The sequence below is a fragment of the Sciurus vulgaris genome, assembly GCF_902686455.1.
Source record: "Sciurus vulgaris genome assembly, chromosome: 5".
NCBI classification, from domain to species: Eukaryota; Metazoa; Chordata; class Mammalia; order Rodentia; family Sciuridae; genus Sciurus; species Sciurus vulgaris.
The window spans coordinates 101,256,681-101,282,067 of record NC_136465.1 but is presented as its reverse complement, the minus strand read 5'-3'; the positions used below and the strand labels follow the sequence as shown (position 1 = coordinate 101,282,067).

The 25,387-nt window shown below is 34.1% G+C and overlaps 1 long non-coding RNA gene across 1 annotated transcript; it reads left to right on the top strand.

The window, feature by feature from the left end:
* Positions 1–883: 883 nt before the first annotated feature.
* On the top strand, positions 884–23,356 carry LOC306661562. Its single transcript, XR_013763897.1, has 5 exons — positions 884–1,453; positions 3,978–4,053; positions 12,449–12,563; positions 14,553–14,605; positions 20,344–23,356. It is a non-coding gene; the product is annotated as an uncharacterized lncRNA (long non-coding RNA).
* Positions 23,357–25,387: the final 2,031 nt, after the last annotated feature.

Here is a 25,387-nt window from a genome sequence, read left to right as displayed (position 1 = left end):
TAAGCAGCCAGGTTCTCATTCAAACAAGAAATGATTTTGAAGAACTTAAAAAGTATTTGAAGCTACAAATTAGGTGCATGACTAAAACTGCTAGGGTGTATTTAATTCTCTTAGTCTTGCTTTGAATGACAAGAATGGGATGTCCAAGAGTAAGCCAAATGTTAAATTTCAAGATAATGCAAATATTAGACCAGATAACAGCACCCAAACTTGCATAAACTACAAATAAGCAGATAATCATTATTTACAAAACTTTTGTAGTAATTGTCATTTCCCTTCATAAAGTTACAATTGTTCAGGCAATAATTTATATATTTTTATATTTACGGACTCAGCGTTATATGTCATTGAACTACATTTTGATGTTGCAAACAAAATTATTCACTCTTAGAAGCAAATTATTTTGAGAGAAACAATAATTTTAGGAGTAAAATTGCCTTAATTTGGTAACTAATGTGCATTTAGAAGCAATTTTACAATCTGCAATATACATGGTTTATCTAATCATTCTTTGACTTTTCTGTGTTGTTTAAACAGTTTATATGTCATGTTTTCCTTTATTAGGGTATATCTTAATATAATCCTAATCAGATTATTTCTGTAGCATGCAAGATACATTTATTTATCAATCAATATGGCATAGAAAAAAAACTAATATTACTTCTATAAGTAAGAATCTCTGACTCTCTTCAATTCTTTCCATTTGCCATTCACTCTAAGTCCCTAAGAGGAAGTAAATCTTTCTGTTATATCAAACCATAGGAGAGAAGTTAGAGAGTTATTTAGTCAAATTCCAGGTCCAGGGCAGTGAGCAAGGTCATACTGTTCCTAAAGGCTATTTATATAAATCTGTCCTTATTTCTATTTCTTATTTTCAGGTTGCCAGAGAAGAACAATGACCAGAGTCTTTTATTGCATGGCAAAACCAGGATACAACTTTCTTGGCCTTTTTGCCCACCTTTATGTAGGAGTGCCAAGCTATCGAGGGTCTAGACATTCAGAAAAGACAGGATATTCTCTTTCCTTTTTTCATGAAGAATGGCAAGATGCTAAGAGCTTAGAAGGGAGGAAAGAGGCTGCTCGGGTCTATGACTGACAGCATAATCTAGCCTAACAATATTGGTTCATTCTTCTGGGACCAGAGTAAGAACTGCAAGAGATTCAAAGGGAATTGTACCAATAACATAAAGAGGAAAAGAAATGGAATTGATATGAAAAACACTTGGATCTGGATCCTGAAAGGAGAAGGGAAAGACACCAGAGCAGCTGGAAAAATCAAAGGAAATTAGATATTTCGGAAAGATATGGACAGTTCGTTGAGATCTGGCACAATGATTGTCCGTAAGAGTCATGCAGATGTTCAACAACCCATGCCCCATGGCTCTGCTCTGTCATTTGTGGAAGGCTTCCAGGGAAAAGAGTGGCCTCGACTCAGTGACACAACAAATCTGAGGTACTATAGCTGGAAGCTATGGGTCAACTGCATCTCTTGCAGCTTGTTGGCCAAGTTCTTCTTGAAGGGATGCAGCTGTATGACTACCACATCTGCTTGACTGTGTATCACCATACCAGAATTCTCTGCTTTGGATGGGCACAGTCCTGGTTAATAACAATGTTGCTTTTTATTTAAAATCATTTTTCTTTTTTTTTTTCTTTCCTGCTTTTTCTTCATAGGGACAGGATTCAGTTATTACTCTATCTCCTCACAATTTACAAAAGTCCTAAAACCCATCAAGAGTTCTAATGATTATGTGTCTTTATGTCTCTAAGAATCTCCTTAAAATGTAATTAATGATACCCATCTGCTTACTTAACATGAAACAAATTATGTGACACCATAAGACTATGTTATGTGAAATATTGTGTGCTTTATTTTCCATATTCTACCCTTTAGAACTATAATCTATTGAAATAAACATATTGTGACCCAGGTTATAAATGTAAAGATAGGTAGGTAGGTAGGTAGGTAAATAGATCTCTATGTATTTTTTATGAAAGCATAGTCAACCATTTAATATTTTCTATTTATTTAGTTTTTCTCCATTGAATAAAAAATTATCCCAGTTGTACTCCTTTATTATTTTAACCCATGGTAACTATACTCTAAAATTTGCTTGAGTGGAAGGATCTATATTAACACTTTAAAATGTATTGGAGATCTCTTTTTTTCCCCTTTTTGACACCTTCCCTCTGGGGTGGTGGGGTCTAAGCAAACTGAGGAAAGTATCTGTGCATGGGGCTGTCAGAATCCCCATGTGGTGTACAATGGGTCTGGGCAGGAGTTCTGCAAAGATGTTGAAATCTAAATAAAGTCAGGAGGACATCTTCACAGAGGACAGGGTGATAATGAAGATCAGAGACTGGTTACAGAAAAGAGTTGATAAAATTCTAAGTATTATAAAGAATATAAAAGCTGGAGTCTCAGTATCAGAAAAGGGAGTGCAAATATGAAAAGAGATGATTATATTATTTCTATGATTATAGAAAGTGATATAGATTTAAATGTGTGTGCATATGTTCATGCGCATGCACGTACATATACTTCCTAGCTTTGTCCAAATCAAGTGTCTGGTGCAAGGATACCAAAAAGCAATGACCTCACCTAGCACCAAATCTTGGTTTCTGAATAACATTCTTTGCTAAAAGGAAGCAGGATTCCTTAAACAAATGTTAGACAGCAATGAAGTACTAAAGAAAAATGGCAATATAGTCAAAAGACAGAGAAAATGGCTTGAATGGGCTCCCTTTAGTTAGCCAAAATTAATTTTAGCAACAAAATATATAATGGTAATAATAGGATGAAATAGGAAACCATAAGATCACATACTTATGAATAAATCAATACAAAAATAAAAGGAAAAATGGTATAAACAGGATATTCAGTTTCAAAATAGTTCCTCAAAAATTTAATAATTTTTACCATATTACAACAATAGGACCATCAGTATCAGAGAATTAACATGATATATTATTGTCATGTAATCATCAAACTCATTCATTCATGTTTGTCCAATTATCCACAATTGTTTTATAACCACAGTTCAGTTCAAAATCAAGAATTGGATTTACTCTCCTCAATATGACCCCTTGGTCTCCTTCAGTCTGGAGAAGCACTTCTTTCCTTTACTCTATTGACTTGAATCCTTTTGTGAATGTATCTTTTTATTGGCGGGGCGTACTGGGGATTGAATCCAGGGCACTTAACACTAAGTCAAATTCCCAGCCCTTTTTATAATTTATTTAGAGACAGAGTCTTGATAAGTTGCTTAGGGCCCACTACATTGCTGAGGCTGGCTTTGTACACGTGATCCTCCTGCCTCAGCCTCCTGAGCCGCTGGGATTACAGGTGTGCACCACTGCGTGCAGCCATCAGAATGTTTCTTAACTTGAATGTCTGATGCTTCCTCATGATTAGATACAGAATATTCATCTTGTGCAGGAACATAAGGAAAGATGCTGCGATATTGCATTTTGGCAGATCCATAGATTTTAATTTTGTCCCATTAATGGTGATTTTCACTTTGTCACATGAACAAAGTGGTATCTAGAGTCCTTTCCACTTAGAATTTGTCTTCTTTCCCTCTGAAATTCATCATTTGTACATTTTGTCCTGTTTGCAGTTACATTTTCTATGTGTGTGTGTGTACACGTGCTCATGTGCATGGAGGTGGGGGGGTGAGAAGAAAATGTGTATTTATTTATTTATTTACTTTGGGACATTGTGTCCCATTAGCCCTAAATAATTCCAAGTATATTTCCTGAAGTAAGGGGACCACAAAGCAATTTCCCAATTTAGATTGATATGATATTTTAATCCATATTTCATAATCAAATGTCATCATTTATGACTATTTTTCTTTTGCATTGCATTTAATTGCAATAGTTCTTTAGTTTCCTTTAACTTGAAACAGTTTCTCAGTCTTCATCTGTCTTTCTTGACCTTGTTTTTGTTTTTGTTTGTTTGGCTTTTTCTCCAGTGCTGGGAATTGAGCCCAGGACCTTCCCCAATGAAGTGCACCACTGCTGAAGCTACATCCTCCGCCCTTGACCTTGGTATTTTGGAAGAGTACAGCCTGTTGTTTTGCAGAATGTTTCTGAATTTGAATTTATCTGAGGTTTACACAGAATTAGATTCAGATTATGTACTTTGGAGCAAAATTATGGAAGTGGTGATACAATATCTTTCTCAGTATATTATATTAAATAGCATGCACTTCTTTCAGTTAGATTCGACATTCTTCACGTTAATAACTCAGTTGAGGTAGTGCACAGTAGGTTTATTTACACTAAATCAACTCTTTTTCTGATTTTCATTAATAAATATCCATTGGGCAAATAATTTGAGACTATATAAATATCATGTACCTCATCAAACTTCAACCTACTAGTTTTAGAATCCATTGATAATTTTCTATCATATCTTCTATTTTAATAAATTTCCTTCTCATTTGTTTGTCTATGGTCAACATGACCCATGAAATATTATTTCATTCAATATATTACAATCTCTTATTAGCACTTATTATTTCTTATTTCTGATGTTCCAATGAATATTTCTTTAAACTGATTACTCTGTTCTTTCAAAATGTCCACATTATCATCCAGGCATAATGGCACATGCCTGTCATACCAGCAACTTGGGAGACTGAGGCAGGAGGATGACAAGTTCAAGGCCTGCCTGGGCAACTTAGCAAGACCTTGTCTCAAAAAAATAAAAAGGGTGAGGAATGTAGCTTAGTGGTAGAGCATCCCTGGGCTCAATTCCCAGTAGCACACCCACAAAGAAGACCCCATTGTCACTTAAATGTTTCCCTACTTTTTGCAAAAAGATATCATAAGCTCATCTTATACTTTCCCTATCACAACTCTGGGGTCAGCTACTTCTCAACAGAGACTTGGCTCCTTTTATTACAAAGTGATATTAAGAAACCACAATCTGGATTCAGATGATTTTATTGCTATTTAGGTATTAAATATTTTTTTAAAATATCAATGCCTTTGAAAGGAAAGGGAAGGAATCAAATGTGGGTAGAAGTTAAATTGCAGTGCTTCAGAAAGCAATGCCAGTCGACAGAAAGGACCTCTGAGGCAAACAAGGACTACCAGAGTTCCAACATCAGGCCATGATGACCAGGCCTTCCTTCATCGACTTCTACCAGTCACTGTTCACGGTCTGTTGGAAAAAGGGAGAAACTTCAGGCAAGGTCCTCTTGGCAGCTGAGACTATCTATAGATCACAGTCCTTCTATTTGGGTAGCAAGAATCTTTTCAAAGTGGGGGTCTATGTGGTATTACTGTTGTCTGTCATATCTCTTTCCCTATTCAAAATTCCTTCTTCCAATAGCAAGACACTTGGATTTCATTAACCTCAATATGTTTTCATATTTGTTCAAGTCCAGGCAGCAGAGAGAATAGTTTCAAAATCACTTACTCATATCATCACAAACCTAAAACCTACTCACAAAGTTCAATATTGTTTACAATTATCTTTGTAACTAAAAGTTTCCATTCAGTGAACTGTATTATTGTCAACTGTACAACTGGAGAAGCTTGACAAGTTCATACACCCATGTAACTCATACTCACAAGGACACAGAGAACATTTTCTTCATCACCTGATTTTCCTCTTACCTCATTTCTGCAAGCTGCAATGCATTTAGTGATTTTTTTTTCCACTATCAGTTAGCATTTTCCCATAGATGAAGTCATCCAGTATGATACTGTGTGTCTGACTTCTTTTGCTCAATGTTTTCTCCCTTCTTTGGCACTAATCAAACTTTAATATATTATTTTAATTCATCTCAGTATTTTAGTCATATGACTTTGTATTATTTTTATCCTTAATTTATTAGAGTCTAGTATAATTGCTGTTGTAAAACATAAGAAACTTGTGGTTATGTACTTTCATTTAACATATCCCTGTGTTTGTGCTCTTATTTTCATATGTGCTACAATTTGCATATTTTATAACCCCCTGAATAGAGTGTTATATTATTTTTGCAAGTAACAGATCTCTTTCAACACTTAATAGAACAAAATCAGTATCTTATTCACTGTGGGATTCAGTACTAAGCAATTGTCATTATCCCATCCCCATCTTTCTTGTAACAGAGGGAAAAATAAAGAAAAACAAAAACAAAAATAATTATATCTTGGAACAGACACAATAAATTTATGATTTCATTTTATTGGCCAAAGTGCAACAAAGTGGGCTGAAGAAGCCACTTCAAGTGTGACAGCAATGAGTGGAGAGACATAATCTTCAGGAAAGAAGACAGAATAACTTTGAAAAGTAAAATGAGAACCCTAAAATGAAAAGCCATCTGGTAGTTTAGAATTCTGACCTTGTTAAGATTTAAGTGTCTATTCAATATTCAAATATACATTCCATGCATTATTGCCTGGTTTTGTATTGCATAATTTGGCACAGCTCTTTATGTAATTATGTAGTGTTTGCTTCTACAATTCAGGAAGAAGGCTTGCATTTTGCAGTCCAGTTAGCTTTCATATAACTGTCTACAGCAAATCCCAATGCAGGAGTTGGGATTTTGTTAAAAGGAAACCATTTTGATTTCCAGATTGAAAATAATACAAGTTTCAAATGACAAATACCAAGTAAATTTAAAATTAACACAGTAAGGCCTTGTTTAGATGCTCCTGGGCATCTTTCTCCATGTACCAGAAGATCTACACATCACAGCTTTTACTTAAATGCTGAGGCTGGCTCCTTCCATTCCACTAGTGAACCTATCAATTCCTTGCCGTTCTCGGGGGGATCTCAGCCTCTTCTGAAAGTACATTGTCATCATCTAAGTGGCCCATATAGCTAATCATTTCAGTCGTGCTCCACCAACACTTCTGTTCTTTCCTTTCCATGACCCTATCTACCCAACTTCCTCAACACCAAATAAATCCAGACATTTTTCCTCTCACCTAGCCTACTATATGGTTAATTCTTTGGGAGTTAATAAGGCATAACACTTTCAATTGGTTTTATTATGTCTGTGTTCTTCAAATTCAGATGAAGTTATAGATCTAGATTTACTTTTTTAATTCTGGTTTTCCTTATAGGCATTCTGAGCTCCAAAACCAAGTGGCAAAAACCAGTCATCATTTAGGTAGGGTGTTGTTTTTATTATTTAACTTTACCCAAAATAATCAGAAATACTATCACCTGTTTTCTTGGCCTTTAACCATAGAGATAGATGGTAAATTAATAATAAATGCTGTCTATATTTTAAATCACAAACATAGTTCTTTCTCTTATGAAACAAATAGAAGTCTGCTTGTAGGATGAATAAAACATTGTTCTAGGTGTTCAAATTTCTATCCCTAGATCAAGCAGTCCCATTAGAAATCTGAATGTTTGCAAATAGATTCTTTTCTACCAACTGTATTCATTAGTTCTATTAGACTTTGGCACAATATCCTCAACTCTCAAGGATAAATGCTTTTAAAACAGTTTTATGAAGCTCACAATAGTATATGTTTTAAGAATGTGTTCAAGTTTATGTCTTTTATTCTACTTTTGGATCCCTAAATAAATTCTTAAATGGGAAATACTAGTCATGACAAAATGCCAAGAGTTGCTTCCCATGAGAAACTTGTATGATTTCTACTCAGGAGTAATACAATGACCATATTTAACTTGTCATTTAGCTCATGAGGAGCTTATAGTCAAATTTTCAAATAAAACTTACCAATTACAAAAGCTGTTTCATGACCTTCATTCTCTAATTTCTATAGACAGGGTTCATTTTGTATACAAACTTAAAAAGAGGAAAAAAGTAACGTACCAATTAATCCATCAGTTGAGAACTCATTGCTGCCAGGAAATCCATTAGCTTTCATTTACATTTCTCCTCTCTTCCAGCATCTCAGTCCTTCTCAACATGTACCCTCCAAGTCTTAATAGACAGCTTGCTTCCTCTTCTACTTCTCTTCAAATACAAGCTATAAACAAAATTTCCCTCAAGGTCACCAATTACCCTTGGTTTTCTCTGTATTTTTGTTCAGTCTTTTAAACCATAATACTCACCTCAATACCATAGAGTTTTCTTTGTAGTAAATAATAACATACAGGCAGACATTATCAGAAATCACAGTTGCTTAGCTTAGCACATTTTCCTAAGATGAGCATCTCTGTATAACTAGCACAAGACACACAACTTCCTAGCATTTCAAAAACACTCATGTCCTGCTCCAATTACTACCCGCTATGGGTAATCATTATCTTAGCTTCTAATAGTATATACTTTTTCTGCTTTCTTTTAATATTTTAGATTTTTTCATTGGGAAGTAATATCTATGCATTTTTTACAGGTGCATAAGGTGATAATTCAACACATCCATACAGTGTGTAATGATCAAATCAGGGTGGTAAGCATTTCCATCTTACTTTTTATTGCATACATATGAAACATACAATATGTGCTCTTATGTTCAACTTCCACGTGCCCAGAGTTATTTTGTTTCAGGATCTTTTTTTATTTCATTGGAATGTTGATAAAACAATATTTTCTATCATATATATTTTCATTTTGTGCTGAACAGCTTTATCTTTCTTCCCGAAACTACTACTTTCTTCCTCATTGTCAAATTTTCTTAAGGAAGAGAATTTCTCATTGCCCATTTGCTATTTGGCTATCTGAAAACTGCTTTCTCTCACCAGTCTCCAATTCTTCTGAAAATCTTTTTACTAAATTCACTTGTAACTTTTCATTTGCTCAAAAGACCAGGATTTTTACCTCTATGGCATTTGACACTACAGAACTTCCTCTAGTTCCTTAAAACTCCAGCTGAATGAAAACCCTTTTCTGCTCATTTTCCCTTTTATTCTCTGATTATTCATTTTCTTTGTATACTTACAAGCTGAGATTGCAAAGTATTTCCTTTTCCATCCTTTTGCTGCTTGCTCTATAGCCTCTCTATTGTAACCTCATCATGCTACAGCCTTTGTGCTGCGGATACCTCATTTTTATGTGTAGCAGAGCTGCAAATTTTGATCCTGTCACAACTCTGATATGCAGAGAAATTTAATTTGATACTAATATACATCTCCTTTATTTTGATACTAATTTGGTCTTTATCATAAACCCCAACCAACCGACCAAGAAAAAAATATAAATAACACTGAAATCATCTTCTTTCCCCTGTTTCTTACCTTAAAATTATAACTTGGTACATAATGGAGGTGAAAACTCAGAGTTTTAGCTGAGCATGGATGCTCCTGATCTATCACTGCCTAAGGATGCACTAATTAGCAACTTCAATTTTCTACATCAGGGTCCTCTTATCCACCTTCGCATGGACTTCTTTGATAGCATACAGGGATACCATTTGCAGTTGGGGACCTCATGAAACATTCTATCAGCTCCATCAGTGGTCCTTGGGTGCATTGCTTATGTTCCCTGGCCACCATCAGTGCAGGCTGACTCTTGAATATCTGTCATGCCTTCAAATTAACCCTCTGGTCAGCCTGTCCTGTGTGTTTACCTCATTCTATTTTATCTTATCACTTTGAACTCATTGGAAGACTATTAATCCTAATCATAGTTTTCTTTTTAGGAGGAAGGTTTAGAAGCAACAACTTGACTTTCTTATGAATGTGCTTCTCTGCCCTATCAATACGGGCTGAGCAGACTTGTGTTGGTATAATGTCTCCTTAACAGTGGGCTCCTCTTCTCCTGTCACCAAACAGGAAATGTGTACAAAGTGCTCCCTCCATATACAATACTGCCTATAATTTTTCTAACAGTCCCTTGGCTAAAGTCATAGAGGAGATCCTAGCACACATATATGAAGTAAAAAAAAAAAAAAAAAATGAAGGACAAATACAACACGTTTTCCTTCATTTTCTTTACTTCATGTCCTTCTACCTTACTCCAGCATAGGACTGAAAACTGGGCTGGGGTATCATCTCCACACTCAGGACAATTTTGTGATTCAGACTTCTTACATTTCTGTAAGGACTGATGATAGTATGTAGTGTTTCACATGTTTATTAAGCCATTGCCATGTTTTTCTGGTGAAGTGTCTCCAGGTATTTTGTCCATTTTTAAATTGGTATTTTGTTTTCTTATTAGGTTCATCATTATTTAATGATGGACATTATAATTGAGTATATGTATGGGATACAATGTGATGTTTTAATACATGTATACAATGTAGCATGATTAAATTGAGCTAATTAATATTACCATCACTTTGTTTATATTTTTTATGATTAGGCATTTGAAATTTACTTTCTTGGTTATTTTGAAATATATGATAAATTATTCTTGACTATAGGCTCCCTGTTGTGCAATAGTTCTCAAAACCTATTCCTCAGGTGTATTTGAAACTTTGTGTCCTGTAATCAACAACTTCCCATTTCTTCCCTCCTGATACCCGTAGCTTCTGGTAACTATCATTCTACTGTTTACTCCTATAAATTCAAGCTTATCAGATTCAACACATGAGATTATGAAGTATTTGTGCCTAGTTTGATAATTCTTTATATGTTTTAACATGCCTTTTATATGTTCATATATTTACTACATATCATATAATTATACATTTAATGCAGTAATATGTATCAGACATAATTTTCAAATGTCTTTTCCAAGTGTGGTTTGTTTCATTCTCCTACTAGTATTTTCAAAAGGATAGAATTTTAATTTTATGAAATACACTTAGAATACTAAGTATTCTAGCTGGGCATGGTTGCACATGTCTATAATTCCAGTGACTTGGGAGGCTGAGACAGGAGGATCACAAGGTCAAAGCCAGCCTCAGAAAAAGCAAGGTGCTAAGCAATTCAGTGAGACCCTGTCTCAAATAAAATACAAATAGGGCTGTGAATGAGGCTCAGTGGTTGAGTCACCCTGAGTTCAATCCCTGGTACCCCTTCTACCAAAAAATAAGAATACTAAGTATACTTACAAAATGTATTGGAAAAGTTTATCATCATCATCATCATCATCATCATCATCTAATCAGGGGAAGCATAAATTGTCTTAGAAGAGATCAAGATTTTTCTCGCTTGCAAAATTTAACATTAAATTTATGTGGGAATTATAATGGGCATATAAAATACGATTATTTTTCCTTTACAAAAAACAAGAAGGTACAATATTTAAGTGGATGGGATTGGGAGTAGACAGTCCTGGATTCTTAGTCAAATCTAATACCATCTGTGTCACCTTTGCCAAATTAACATCAGCATCAGTTTTTTTAATCTAGAAAAAAAATATATAAAGTGGTATCCATCTAAGGAATACTGTGATGTTGCCAATTTCTGTTTGGATGTGATTCGACTGTGTCACACAAAGGTTCATGTGCTGGAAGCCTGGTCACCAGTGTAGTGATATAAAATGTGGGAGAAACTTTAAGAGGTGGGGCCAGGTAGGAGGTAATTAGGTCATAGGAGGTGCTGTCCTCAGAAGAAATCAATAGGGTTCTTATGGGACCCCAATTAGTTCCCATGAGAGTGGGTTGTTCTAGAAGAGCAAGATTGATCCCTACGCATTCACATGCCTTCCTGCCATTTTAATGCCATTGGGCATGAAACCATCACTAAAGCCGAGCTAATGCCAGTGTCATGCTCTTGAATCTACCAAGCTATAAGCTTAATCAACCCTTTATTTTTATTTTATTTTATTTATTTATTTATTTATTTATTTATTTTATTGGTACCAGGGATAGAACCCAGAGGCACTTAACCTCTGAGCCACATCCCTAGCCCTTTTTTATTTTTCATTTTGAGTCCAGGTCTCACTAAGTTGCTTAGAGCCTTGCTGAGATGTTGAGGCTGGCTTTGAACCTGTGATCCTCTTATGTAAGCCTCCCACACTCCTGGTATAGGAGTGCACCACTAACCTCTTTTCTTTACATATATCCAGCTTCAGGTATTTTGTAATAGCAACAGATAAGACATATAGAAGGTACTTGGTAAATGTTGATTATTATCATTATTAATTTTAATTTTTAAAATATGATTTTCTGAATGGAGCATAAGCTAAAGTAGTCTGGTACCTGATTTATTTCAGAATTGTACTTAGAGTACATGGAACATTAATAAATGTCATGCCCATCAGTCATATTAATATATGACTTTTGTCAGGTGTGTTTTTGATCAAATATAAGTAGCAAATAATCTTATTTTTTAAAGCCTGAAAACATTTTATATTTCTGATGGACTGATCATTTTATATATCATATTTTCTATTAAAAGTAAAGATCTTGGTGTACCTAATACAACATTTATATAAATAGTTTGAATTTTTATGTGCCTGCTTTTCTGAAAGGCATAAAATTATTTAGAACTAGTCACTCAGAGAAACATTCCATAATGAAAACCTGTAATCTATGAGACATTTGCTATGGAAATCAGAGAAGACAGAACATAATCTTAAAGAAACCACTCACCTTTTTTTTTTTTTTTTTTTTTTTTTAACTATCGAGACAGTTAAAACAGTAAGAGAGACAGTGCAAGTCCCTCTGGGAGGTTAACAACTTGTCCAACATCAACTGACTTGATTTGGGGATGAATGTGTAAGGAAGCCTGTCCTGTTTAGTACCAGGTAAGAGAATTTTTCCTTCACTGGCACCAACACTTCTGCTAGGAATCCAAGGGGATCACGATTTTCCTAACAAAGCAAGTGTCACCAGACTCCATGGCGTGATATGATGTTCTAACCCTGATCCTTCTCTGGTTATATTAACATACTTAAAACCATACATATGTCTTTTCTAAGAGGTACTTAACAAGTTGGGATAATCCATTTAACGTGAGTTTGGGAAGATCATTTTATCTTGAGAAATTAAAACAATTATATAGTTTTTGTTGTTGTTTAATAAGAGTTTTCTCACAAAATTTTACACAATAGAATAAATGCAAATACTAAGTCCTTCTGACAGTCATTTTGTTAATATTTTATAGTATACACATTTATTCAACTAAATCCCTTACTTTGTGTCACATTTGTTTGATGGTTCCACATCAGTCTCTATATCACTCTATATCATATCAGTCTCTATATCACAGATAATATAACTTGAAATATTTTTAGGATGATTTTTCTTCTTACTTGATTTTCTGAAAGTACTCATTTACTCTTTTGAAAGACATAGAAGCAGTTGAATCTTTGCTACCTGAACAAGCATTAGAAGTGAAAGACAGTTATTAAGGGATCACTTATGGGCTTATTTATTTTGAGAAGTAAAACTGACAGGAGTGCAAGCTCTTTGGAATGCAGAAAAAGGTAAAAGTAGTGGGCCACTATTCAAAGATCTGTTAAAATCACTGGAAGTATCATAATTTGATAATACTTAAAAATAAATGTTTAATTTTAGAAATAGTATGACACATATGACAGGTTCTGTGCAATTAATGGTATTAATACATTAGTTAGGAAATATAATAGATGATCTTGATTTAATGGCATGTTGGAATGTGGAATCAAATCTTTCTCTAATTTTTCAGTTGGGTGGAGCTCTGAATACTCTATCATAGTGACTGAATTTTATATATGATTAACTTGGCCAGTTTGATCCATGTTTTATGAATTCTGTGCTAATTTGTCTTTACAATTTTTCAGCATAAACAAGATGACTTATGTGTGTGGAAATTAATTTTAATCTCAAATCAAAGGAATGTTTGTTAGTCTTTGTAGTGTATTTCAGAAATAGTCATTTACACTTCAACTGTAGTCATCTAAGTCTATAGTTAAAGCATTATTGTAAGGCTTGTGAGAGATTTTTTTTTTATTAGTAGAAGTGTTAAACATAGGTAGTTGGGTATAAAGACTTGGGTTCCATCTCCCTTGTAGGAACAGGCAGCTAATATGGAGTATACCCTGAAGCTTAGCCCTGAGCAATAGCAAGCAGGTTATGCAGCCCCCTGATCTTGTGTCCTTCCCATTCCAGGAGGGCTTTCTCTAGCACCTATTATAGGACTGGTTCTTTTTGCTGCTACCACGTATTGTTAAGGTAGCTCACAGTGAACTTTTCATTAACATTTTTGGTTGGTGCCTGAGAAGAGAGGGGAACATCCCCAGCTACAATAGAAGCTTGTATAACTACTTTTGTGCCTATTTGCTGATAAATCTGCATATTTGACAGAATTTGTTCAAAGCTAACTTTTACAGATATATTTTAGGGAGATCTTGAATGAAGAAAGTGTGTCTACTACCTAACACACAGTGGGGCTACCTGTATTGACAAATGAAGACATTTCCTGAAAGGCAGGATGGTTTAGGTCTGTTTGCTCAAGTTCAAATGACCAAAATATTTGGATTTTATTCTAGAATTCTTTGAGATACACAAAATTTATGAATGGGTGAGTGATTATCTTTAGACATTTAGCTTATTCTCTATATCTAATTTTATCCACAAAGAGTGACTAAAATACCTGACTTTTAATTTCAGGTTTTGTGAAAAAATAGTTAAACTAATGAAGAGTTATAAGATGATGGCAAGTGTTTAGGTATAAAGTATTCTATAAATTTGAGTTTTCATGATTTTCAACCATCCCTCAACCATAAAAATAACGTGCTTTCTCTTTTACTCAGGTTTCTTTATATCCTGGAAACACATCTGGCTGATAATAATAAACACTAGGAAAGTAAGTATTGTCAACCTCCCTCACTTCTATATATTCCATAAGAGGCATTCATTAAATAGTCACTGTACCTGGCTTAAATCTTCACTATAAAATATTGCATAAAGTAATAAATGTGTCCCCTTTTTGAGGTCATTTTATAAGAAATTATAGGTTGGGTCTGTCAAAATTAAGAAATGAGATAGCAGATAAAAAATATTGTCTAGATGTAAGTGTGAAGAATACTTAAAAAGCTTAGCTACAGGGTAAGTTATTAGTGCAGCAAATGATTACAAAGAGTTGAATAATTAGTAATGTAGGGAAATTTTGTTTAAAAAGTGGGTCAATATTTTGGTAAGATTAATAAAATGTGGTCTCATTTATAAGAGGAAGGACCATGTTTTCCTTGAATTTTTATTTAGCTTCTGACATCATATAAACAAACAAAACACCTCATATTTTAAAAAACAGGACTCAATTCATTTCTAAATACTTTTTCAAACTTCAAAATCTAAATGCTTGTGTACCTCAATATAGTATAAGTAATAACACACAGACTAGAGATTGGTAGGTATAATTCCCAGGAATGTTGACACATAGGACATGGTCTTCTTTGCCTAGCAGTCAAACAAGGCCCACACGTTTCAGACATTTTGAACTCTTGACTTTGAGATAACTACTTGAGATAAATTTTAGAACTCTTCTCCCTTAAGTCTACATATCTTCCCAGCTTTGCCAACCTGATATTCTGATGTCACATTCACTTTCCATTTGTATTTTCTGGCTACTTTTTCAGTAGTCTGTGTAGAGATTCTTCTTATTTTACCTTGCTTCCTATTTCTTTATCTGTTTGCTCCTTCCTACCCATATAGGTAGATATTTCCCATGCTATTACATCATGGTGTTCTGTATCAACCCCCATCACTGATCTCTCAAGACAGTAGTAGAACAAAGGGCTGTTTTTGTTTTTTTTAAGAAATGAAGACATTCTCCTCAATAGCTGGCAGAAAACAATGTTTCAGTTTCACTACTCAAATTTTATTGAACTGTTAATACAGACAAATGATAGTTAATTTATGAAGTTTATGTATACATATATATGCAGATGTACATATATATACAGATCTATGTCTTTCTAAGGAGAGGAGCTCATTCTGTCAAACAAATTTCTATGGTTTGAGACTCAATGCCATAGTTAAGATATAATCCTTATAATCAGTAAAAACTGGGTAAATTATTTCATCTCTCACAGTTTTAATTACTTCTGTTGAAATCTATAGAAAATATAGATTTATGGGGAATTTTAAAATGCATGAAAACTATGTACTACACTGCCTGACACTAAACAAGTTCTCATTACATATTAACTATCATTCTGGCGATTTTCTCTCCAGGTACTCTGCTATACTACTTGGAAATCTGCCTTTTATCAACTGCTCCCAATTCCCAATCACTTTTCAGACATGTCTGTGCATATTTGGCCCCCAACTGAGACAAAGCTTCTTTCTTTATGATTCGTGGGTCTCAGTAAGAAAAGACAACTTCTTAAAAGAAAATGAAAATAAAATACTTTCTAGTACCATACATATAAAAAATTCTACATTGCTTATAATCTACAAGTGAAACAAATGTGACTAAATTAAAAGAAAATTTCAGACATTATTTGTTGAATCTTGTGCATGGGAGTCTTAAAAAAAATAACTCAGAGATCTTAGAGAAAAAGATTGACATTTCGTTATTCACACACACAGAGCAAAATAAATGGAATAAGGAAGAGTGTCAGTATAAGAGCAAGAGCCAGAAGATGGCATGGTTTGGGGGGTGAGTCTGCATAATGGTATCCACCACAAAGTAAAGGCAGATAGCAGAAAGGAAGAAACCGCCAGTGAGCACTACTCCCAGTAATTACAGAAAGTAATTCTTCTATGTAATAATAGGTAATTGGTCACTATAATAAAATACAAAACTACTTGACTATCAACAGGGTTAATTTTAAATTTAAAATGGTAGGTAATATATTGGAGTACTTAGCTGCCATTTAAAAGAAAGACAGACTCAGAGATACATTTTCAATACACTCCTATATTTTTTAAAAAAGCTAAATATTGGCTCAACTTTACTAAAATATCACATTTGTGTATGTATTTGTGTGTAGGCACGTACATACAATGGCTATGTCAATTTATCTTCCTATAAACAGTTTAAGTATAAAATGGTTGTCTTTCCTCCACATCCTTGCCAACAATTACTGTACTAACAAGTCCATCACCAACTTGGTTACATTTATTTCTAAGTAAAGTAGGCCATTGTTAATGTGTAGAAAATCTGCAGGACTTTGTAAGTTGATTTTTTTATCCTGTGATATTACTGAAATTGTTTATTAGTTCTAACAGTTTTTAGCAGAGTCTAGATGAGATCATGTCATCAGCAAACAGTTTTATTTCTCCCTTTCCAATTTGATTGCTATTTCTTTCCTTTTCTTCTCTAAATCATCTGGTTAGAACCTCTAGCACTATTATTGGAGATACATCTACAGCAAATGTAATAGTGCCATGAAGTCTATAATCTTTATCAATCAGGTAATTGACAAGATTTCATCTGAGAAAGCCATAGGAATTGGCAAGAAAAATCTATTTTATATACTTATGTATAATTGCTAGAAGATAAAGCTGTATACCAAGTGTGTATGCAAAAAGAAACACAAATGAATTGGTGTTTAAAATATAACTGAAAGAAAATCTATACAGTGCTACAGTATTAAAAATTACTTTATGTAAAAATTAAGTTATTTTATTCCATAAAATGAGTACTTTGAAGAGATGGTATGTTTCTACTAGTAGGAAGGAATAAATCACATGGAAATCACTAAATAGCTTTATGCAATAAAATACACCTTTATTGCCCATGGAGTATAATACTAAAAACACTACCTGCCAGTCCAAATTTAAACAGTAAATACATAGCTATTTGATTGTTCCCACAAAGGCTGCTTGGGAAATAATTTACTGTATAATATAAAGAATTGCTGGATACTTATCATTTGGAAGGGACATCATACTCCCTTTTTCTGTCCATGAATCAATCTAATTTTAGTGAATATAAATCTATTGCTTTGATTTTAAACTTCTAGATCTGATACCAAAACTAATCTAGTTTATCCTTTGGAATCTGAGGAGCAAATCTTCAAATTTGGTTTCTCAAAGAATCATGGCTTTTAGGATTTTTTTTAAATGAAACAGTATTTTTACATATTTTAAGTTAGTATTATATAGTACCATATGATTTTGCTCATCAGTGCATCAAATTATAATTTTTTAACTTTTTAGCAGCTTTATTGAAATATAATTTATATGCCACAAAATTTCCCACTGGAAGTAAAAACAATTCAATGACTTTTTAGAAAATGTTTTAAATTGAGAATCTATTTTAGTAAACTTTTTTGTCACCAAAATAGCACACAAGAAAAACTTAGAGGAGGAAAAGTTTATCTGGGCTCACAGTTTCAGAGGTATCAGTCCATAGATGACCAGCTTTTGCTCTGGGCTCAAGGTGAGGCAGCACAGGAAGGGCCTAGCACAGGAAAGCTGCTCAGTTGACTGCTTAGTTAAGGGCAGGGTTAGGAAACAGAGAGGAAGAGGGGAAGGGGCCACAGGAATGAGTCAGTCTTCCAGGGCATGCCCCAGTGATGTACCTCCTCCAGCCATACCTGACCTACTTACAGATGCTGTCCAGTCATTCCATTCAAACTAGGATGGATGTATTAGGCTATAACCTAAACATTTCACCTCCAAAGATTTTTGCATTTATAGGAGCTTTTGGGGGGCACCTCATATCCAAACTGTAATAGCAAGCATCAGTACAATTCGTTTTTAGAATAGTTTCCATGACCTCAAAGAATGCCCTTGTGCCATTGCAATTCACATGTCTGCCCAAAGTCCAAGGCTTTTATTGATTTGCTTTCTGTCAGTTGATCTTTTCTGAACACCTCAACAAATGGAATCATTCGTTATGCAGTCATTAGCATTTGTCTTCTTTCACTTAATATAACAATTCAGCAAATATCAGCAGTTTGGTCTGTTTTATCAATAAATATTATTCCACTGTATAAATATATGACATTTTATTTATCCATTTCTCCTTGATGGATATTTGGATTGCTCCCAGTTTGGGGATATTATAAAAGATATTTCTATATACAGTCTTATGTAAATATTTATGTGGCCATATGTTTTTGTATCTCTTCTATATATTCCTAGGAGTAGAACTGTTGCATCATATGTTCAGTTTATCTTTGTAAGAAACTGTCAAACCATGTCCCAAAATGACTGCCTTATTTTGCATTCTTATGAATAATTTTATTAATATTCCAATTTCTAAACATTTTTGCCAATACTAGTATTGTCTAGATGTGTTTTGATTAGAGCCATTTTGAAGTGTTAGTGGTAGCTCATCGTAATCTTAATTTGCATTTCTGTAATGACTAATGATGTAATTGTTTTGCTTATTAGCTATTCATATATGTTCTTTAGCCATGTCCCCTCAAGTATGTTGTCCATTTTGTCTTCTTTTATATTCTGTATCCCTGTCCTTTATCAGATATATAATTTGCAAAAGTTTTCTGCAGTGTGTGGCTTATCTTTTCTTTCTCATCATGGTATCTTTTGAAGCACAAATTTTCGTCTCCTCTAATGAATCATACTTTTGTTGTTTCATCTAAGAAATCAATAAACACCATATAGTTCTGCACTTAGCAATGATTTGTTTAACTTACACACAGGAAAATTACATGGTACTTCAGAAAATTATTCCTGTAATAAAAAGCAGCATTTATAGCTCTATAACATTAAAAACAGTATGAAAGAATCTGCAAGATATGTGTTTGAAAAATTCATAAAATAAATGAACTCATTCAGGTGAGGTGACACACAGGAATGAACTATCAAATCCAATTCACTCAAATCACTTAGTTAAAAGCTTTACTATGGATGTATAAGCAATCAGAATAAGCAAAGAATGCAGAGTGATATCTGGTATGTCCTATATCACTTCCTAAATACTTCCACCCTTCACTGGACCTACATTCTCTCCCCACAAATAATAGAGGGATCACGAATGATGTTTAGCAGCTTCCCTCACAGTTCGAAGTGCATTTAGTAACAAAACATTCCCATTTCTTTACTCCAGAGACTCATTCCTTGCTGTCATCTTCCAGAAAGCTATACCTCATTGATTTAGGATTTGTTAATTCTAAGTAATCCTTCAAGCGATAAAACATTTTTAAAGTAGTTAGCAAAAAGTTAAATAGAAGTTCTATAAATGAAAACTATCATCACTGCAATTTAAAAAAAAAATTAGTTCTATGTAACAGAAGTTTGGATACAGATATGAATGGAAAAAAATGCTTAGATGTGGTAACCTGTCTCCAAGTATTTATAACTACAAGTCTCAAGGGAGCTTACAATGCTTCCCAGCAACTGTTATATCCCATTTCTATTTAATCTGTTATTTTCCTAGAAAACTCTTCCATATTCACTCCCTTTTCCTCCAACTCTCAACAACTTTATCCCATCTCTATTCTTAGTTGATCACTTAGCTTTGACTCAGTGAGAATGTTGATATAGTTGCAGGAAATCTTCTATAAGTCCCTGCTACCCACTTTCCATGAGAATGCTGAGAAAGATTTTCCATTTGATGCTGACTGGGAGAGGGGAACAACAGCTTTGCCAAAAGTCATCCAACCATCTCCCTTTTCTTCCCTACAGAGCAAAAACCTTAATCCACAGAGAGAACACTACAAAAATCACAGGAGGAAGCCATCACAGTTGGGGAAGGGAACAGAGACAGAAACGGGCTGAGCCCTGCAAGGGGCTGGTGGGTCCTTGTGAAGACTATACCCTAAGACCCATGGGCAGACAGAAAGACTGTCTGGAATTGAGGGTTATTCAGACCATCAGAAATCTCCATACCCCTTCCTCCCCACTACAGTGAGTTTAACACTAGAAATTGCAGGGCAATGTATCTGAGAACAGCAGCATTAGGGTACTGGGGTATGATACAAAGGGCACTCCAATCAAAGTAGAGCAAGTATTAAAAAAAAGACCTCTGGTAAACCAGTCTCCACTCCATAAGTGAAGTTCTACCTGAGCAATGTAAAACCTGTTGTTGAAAAACTTCAACAACACAACTCAACCCACTCCTATATTTCACTTGATAAAGCAAACCCGTATTAAATGCCTAGGAGAGACACAGGGTTCATCAGGCATGAAATTAACGTGATTTGTAAAACCAACCCACATTTCCACGACAGACGAATGGATAAACAGAATGTGGTATATACATGCAATGGGATATCATTTAACAATTTAAATAGGAAGAAAATTCTGATAAATGTTGCATCATGCATAAACCTTGAAATCTAGCTAATTGAAACAGGCACCAAAGTACAAATGCATGATTCCACTTACATAGGGTACCGAGATGAGGCAAATTAATAGAAACAGAGTAATGTACAATTTACCAAGGAATGGTGAAGGAGGAGGAAGGGAATTAATGTTTAATAGGTATAGAGTTTCAGATTAATATGATGAAATAATTCTAGAGGAGGATGTTGGTAATAGTTGTATAATTTGAATATGCTTATCATTCCCTGAATGGTGCATTTTGAAATGGACAAAAATGGGAAATTTTATATTACATGTATTTGATCACATTAAAAAAATATAAATATATTTCCCTTGGTACATACTCTACTGCACAAGAGGTTCTGTTTTCAAGAAGAAAAATGCATATGAAAATATAAGAAACACATTCAAAAGACACAAAGCAGTGATCATAATCAAATTCATATAGGAAACACATTTGGATGCTATTAGGCTATGAATTTGAAATAACTATAATTAGTATATAAAAGTTTCTAATGAATTAGATAGAAAACCTGATAAGTCATTTCAGTGGAAAAGCAAATTCTCAAAGAATCTAAAAATGCTCAGGAAAAAAAAATAACAAAGACGAAGATTAACCTTGATGGCACATCAGCAGATTCAACACAGTCAAAGAATTCAAGAACTGGAAGAAAAGGCAATGGCAATTATCCAGCAAAGACACACTAGAAAAGATAATGACAAATAGTAAGTAAGTAAGTAAATAAATAAATAAACAACTATAAGCACAAATATGCAAGGACAATAAGACAATGTCAATCAGTCTAAACTATGCATAGTTGGAATCTGAAATGACAGTGGGTTGCAAAAAGTAATTAAAAATTAATTTACAGACACCATACCTCATGTGCAAGAAGTTCAGTGACTGCTTTCTGTAAACTTACTATTTTCTCGTATCATTTCTTTCTCTCCCATATTCAACTTTGCTGCAACTCTACACAGCACTTTAAATATAGTTGCCACTGAGCCATACATAGCTTATATTTGTAACTGTGATTCTATTAATGTGTGCCTCTGTGTCTATTCTTTCTGTGCCTACAGTTGAATTTTTTATTTTAGTATCAACATATTTCACAATGACACTATGTGCAATACTGAACTGCATACTAGTTATTCAAATCTTAAATTCCAGTAGTGTAAGCCTACTGATATATGGAGAAATTTAAAAGAGACAGAGATATATTACTGAACAAAATTAGATCAATAAAAGTTTATGTCAAAGTGATGTATTTGTTCTTAGAGAAGCCTACATGCTTAAAAGGAGGAGACAAAGAATAAAGTAAAATACTTGCTACCTTTAAAAAATATGTGTAAACTATTATTATTCTAAAAAGTAAATCCTTACAATAAAAATGAGAAAATAGTTCATTCATCTAAATGTATTTACCTCAAAAAAGTACACACTGTAAGAGTTGTGAAACATTTCAAACTATTATTAAAATTTGGGGGAGATCTTCTTTTGCAGATGTTTATAAGGCAGATTGATTAATCTTTGTAAATATATTCCTCTCTGCAGAGAGGGGAATATGTTAGATTCATCTATTAAACATTTACTTAATGTTTTTTCAAGGTTTTACAAGCTCTGTGATTGCAAAGTAACAGTATTTACTTTATGTAAAATTTTGCAAATTATGCATTCCAAAATTTCCAAGAAATGCATCAAATATACAAGAACATTTCTTGTGGTTTGGGAGGACAGTAATTAAATTTATGACCTTGCTATAATTTGGACCTGAAATGTCCCCCAAATGCCCATGTGTTAAAAGCTTGGTCCTCAAACCTTACCACTATTACAAACAGCTTCTGTTTTTGTAAATGGAATATTTACAGAATGAGGCCCAGTTAGGGGGATTAGGTCACAGAGGGTATGACCTTGAAGGAGATATGTGGATCTGGCCCCTCTTCTCTGTTTCCTAGCCGCAATGGGTTGTACTGGTTGCTTCTGCCCAGAGGCAAGGTGGCTCAAGCAACCATGGACTGAAACCATGAGTCAAAAGAAACATTTCCTCTTCATAAGTTGATTATCTCAGGGATATTTGTCACAATGATAGAAAGCTAAGACAACCCTATTGTTATTAGTATTTATAAAATTCATCCAATTTCCCTGGTTTTGAGAGATATATAGTTTTAGTAGTTTTAGAACTAAAATAATAAATGTTAGAAAAATAATCAGTATCTTTAATGCTTTACACATAGTAGGTGCTTATTAAATGTGCAGAGAGAAGGAAGGAAGAAAGAAGGAAAGTAGAGATGAGGAGAGTGTGAATAGAGAAGAAGAAAGGAGAACAGCTCCTTAGCTTCATTGCTCAACCTGAGAGACGACTCCACATTTCAGATGGAGAGATAAGATATCATATGTCTAAATTAAAACTGGATGACATGCATTTCTTTTGCAAATTTTCAGGTCAGGATTCATTTATTCGTTTATTTAACACATTATTTGCCTGGTTTCTTTTTGTTAGGTTCTGTGGTTGGTACTGGGATACAAAGATCTATTCATATACCCAGTTTAAGCAGCTTCTGTTCTTGTAAGAAATTCACATAGAAATCATTATGACACTGTGAAGGAAAAAAATGTAAATTATGCTTAGAATGGGATGTAATTACCTTAGGTCATTTATTAGAGAAAGGCTAAAACAATGGATATTATTTCTACTCACAAAGGGTTGGGGACAGCCAGAAAGAAGTATCAAGTGTATAGAGACAAGAATATGTGACACAGCAAGACCATTGAAGGAGACAAAGTTAGTCTAGTGGAGCTGAAGGACCATCTGTGAAGGAATTCCTTCCAGTGGTAGAATGAATTTATAAGCAAGAACATAGTAGGGGACTGCTGAAATCCCCAAGCTGGGATGGTGGACCATAACAAGAGGGTTGGAGAGGAGAAGGGAGATTCTAGAGATAATTGCAAGAAAAAATAATCAGTAACACATATGTTTTAAGGAAGAAAAAACATTGCCATATTATAACTAAAAATAATCGGTATCTTTATATTATGAGAAAAAGGGAAAGAGTAATACATTTGGGGCAAACCATGTAATGCATTTTGGGGCTCTATCTGTAGCACTAGAAGTGTCCTTATTAGGACATCCAAGAGAAGATATTGTGGTTACCTGCTAGATGTGGTGCTCTGAAGATCAGGGAGAAATGAATAGGACATGGATATGTGAAGGGAAACCTTCCCAGGCAAGTGTGCAGAGTTTCTTTGCTTTTTCTCCCACTCTTGTGGAGATAACTAAAAATAAATGTCATGCATGTGTGGAAAGAGTGTAAGATTCTTTTTTAATAAAGGAAATGTAAATTATGTAACAAAAAGCTTAAGGCATATCAATTTTAAACTATACTTATAATATTTTTGAATCACATAGTGCTAGATTATAAAGGTCAAATCAAACCCAAAGTGTTACCTTGAAAGTATAAAGCAACAATTTCTTAATAATAAGAATTGTCTTCTTAGGAAGAAGTATCTCTATAAGATACAGACACTATTAAGTCTGTTAGTTTACATTAGGAATAATTTCCTGCCAAAATGTCACTGGTACATACTGGGACATAGCTAAAATGAACTTGTGTTGCTTAACTTTTTGTAAAACATCTTCTGGATACCTTACAAGGCTAATTAACTGACACTAATTAAATCACTGATACAAAATCATTTTTAATAATTACATAGGCTCCAAGGAATATCTAACCAATGGTCACCTACTGTATATATGTTTGAGTCTAAAACTGGTAAGTACATTGTACAAAGGAATAGGCTAAGAAGCAGTTCTTGTTCTTGCAAATCTGACCTCTAGTTAGAGATAGAAGACTGATGCACTGAATCAATAATTAAGGAAAATAAAACACCAACATATTTTATAACATTGGCTTGGAAGGGCATTTTATACTTAATGAACAGAAGAGTCCTTATATGAAAGGAGACATAATTAAGAGAACACAAGAACTCTGCCATGTGCAAGGTGCTGTTCAGAGTCCCAGGAGTATAGCAATGAGTCCCAGACTTCCCCACCTGAATTTTATGTTTTAATGGTAGAACTTAAAACATCTTTTTTACATGTTTTTTATTTGTTATTGGGATAAGTTCTCTAAAAAAAGAAGTGTGTGATCCCAGTAAAATATAGCTAGAAAAATAAATTTAGCTCATTATTTACTGCAGTGAGAGCAAATGTACACTACAGGGAATCCTGGGACATTTCAGTAAAAGAGCATTAGAAAGGGCCAATTGTCAGAACTGGTTTTGTTTGGTTCATTTTGGGCATGACCCAAGACAGTGAGGTTTTACTTCAGATTGCATATTGTCAGAAAATGGGGACAATTATAAAATAGTGTATCTCAATAAATCTTGTTGTAAGAAGAGCAGATT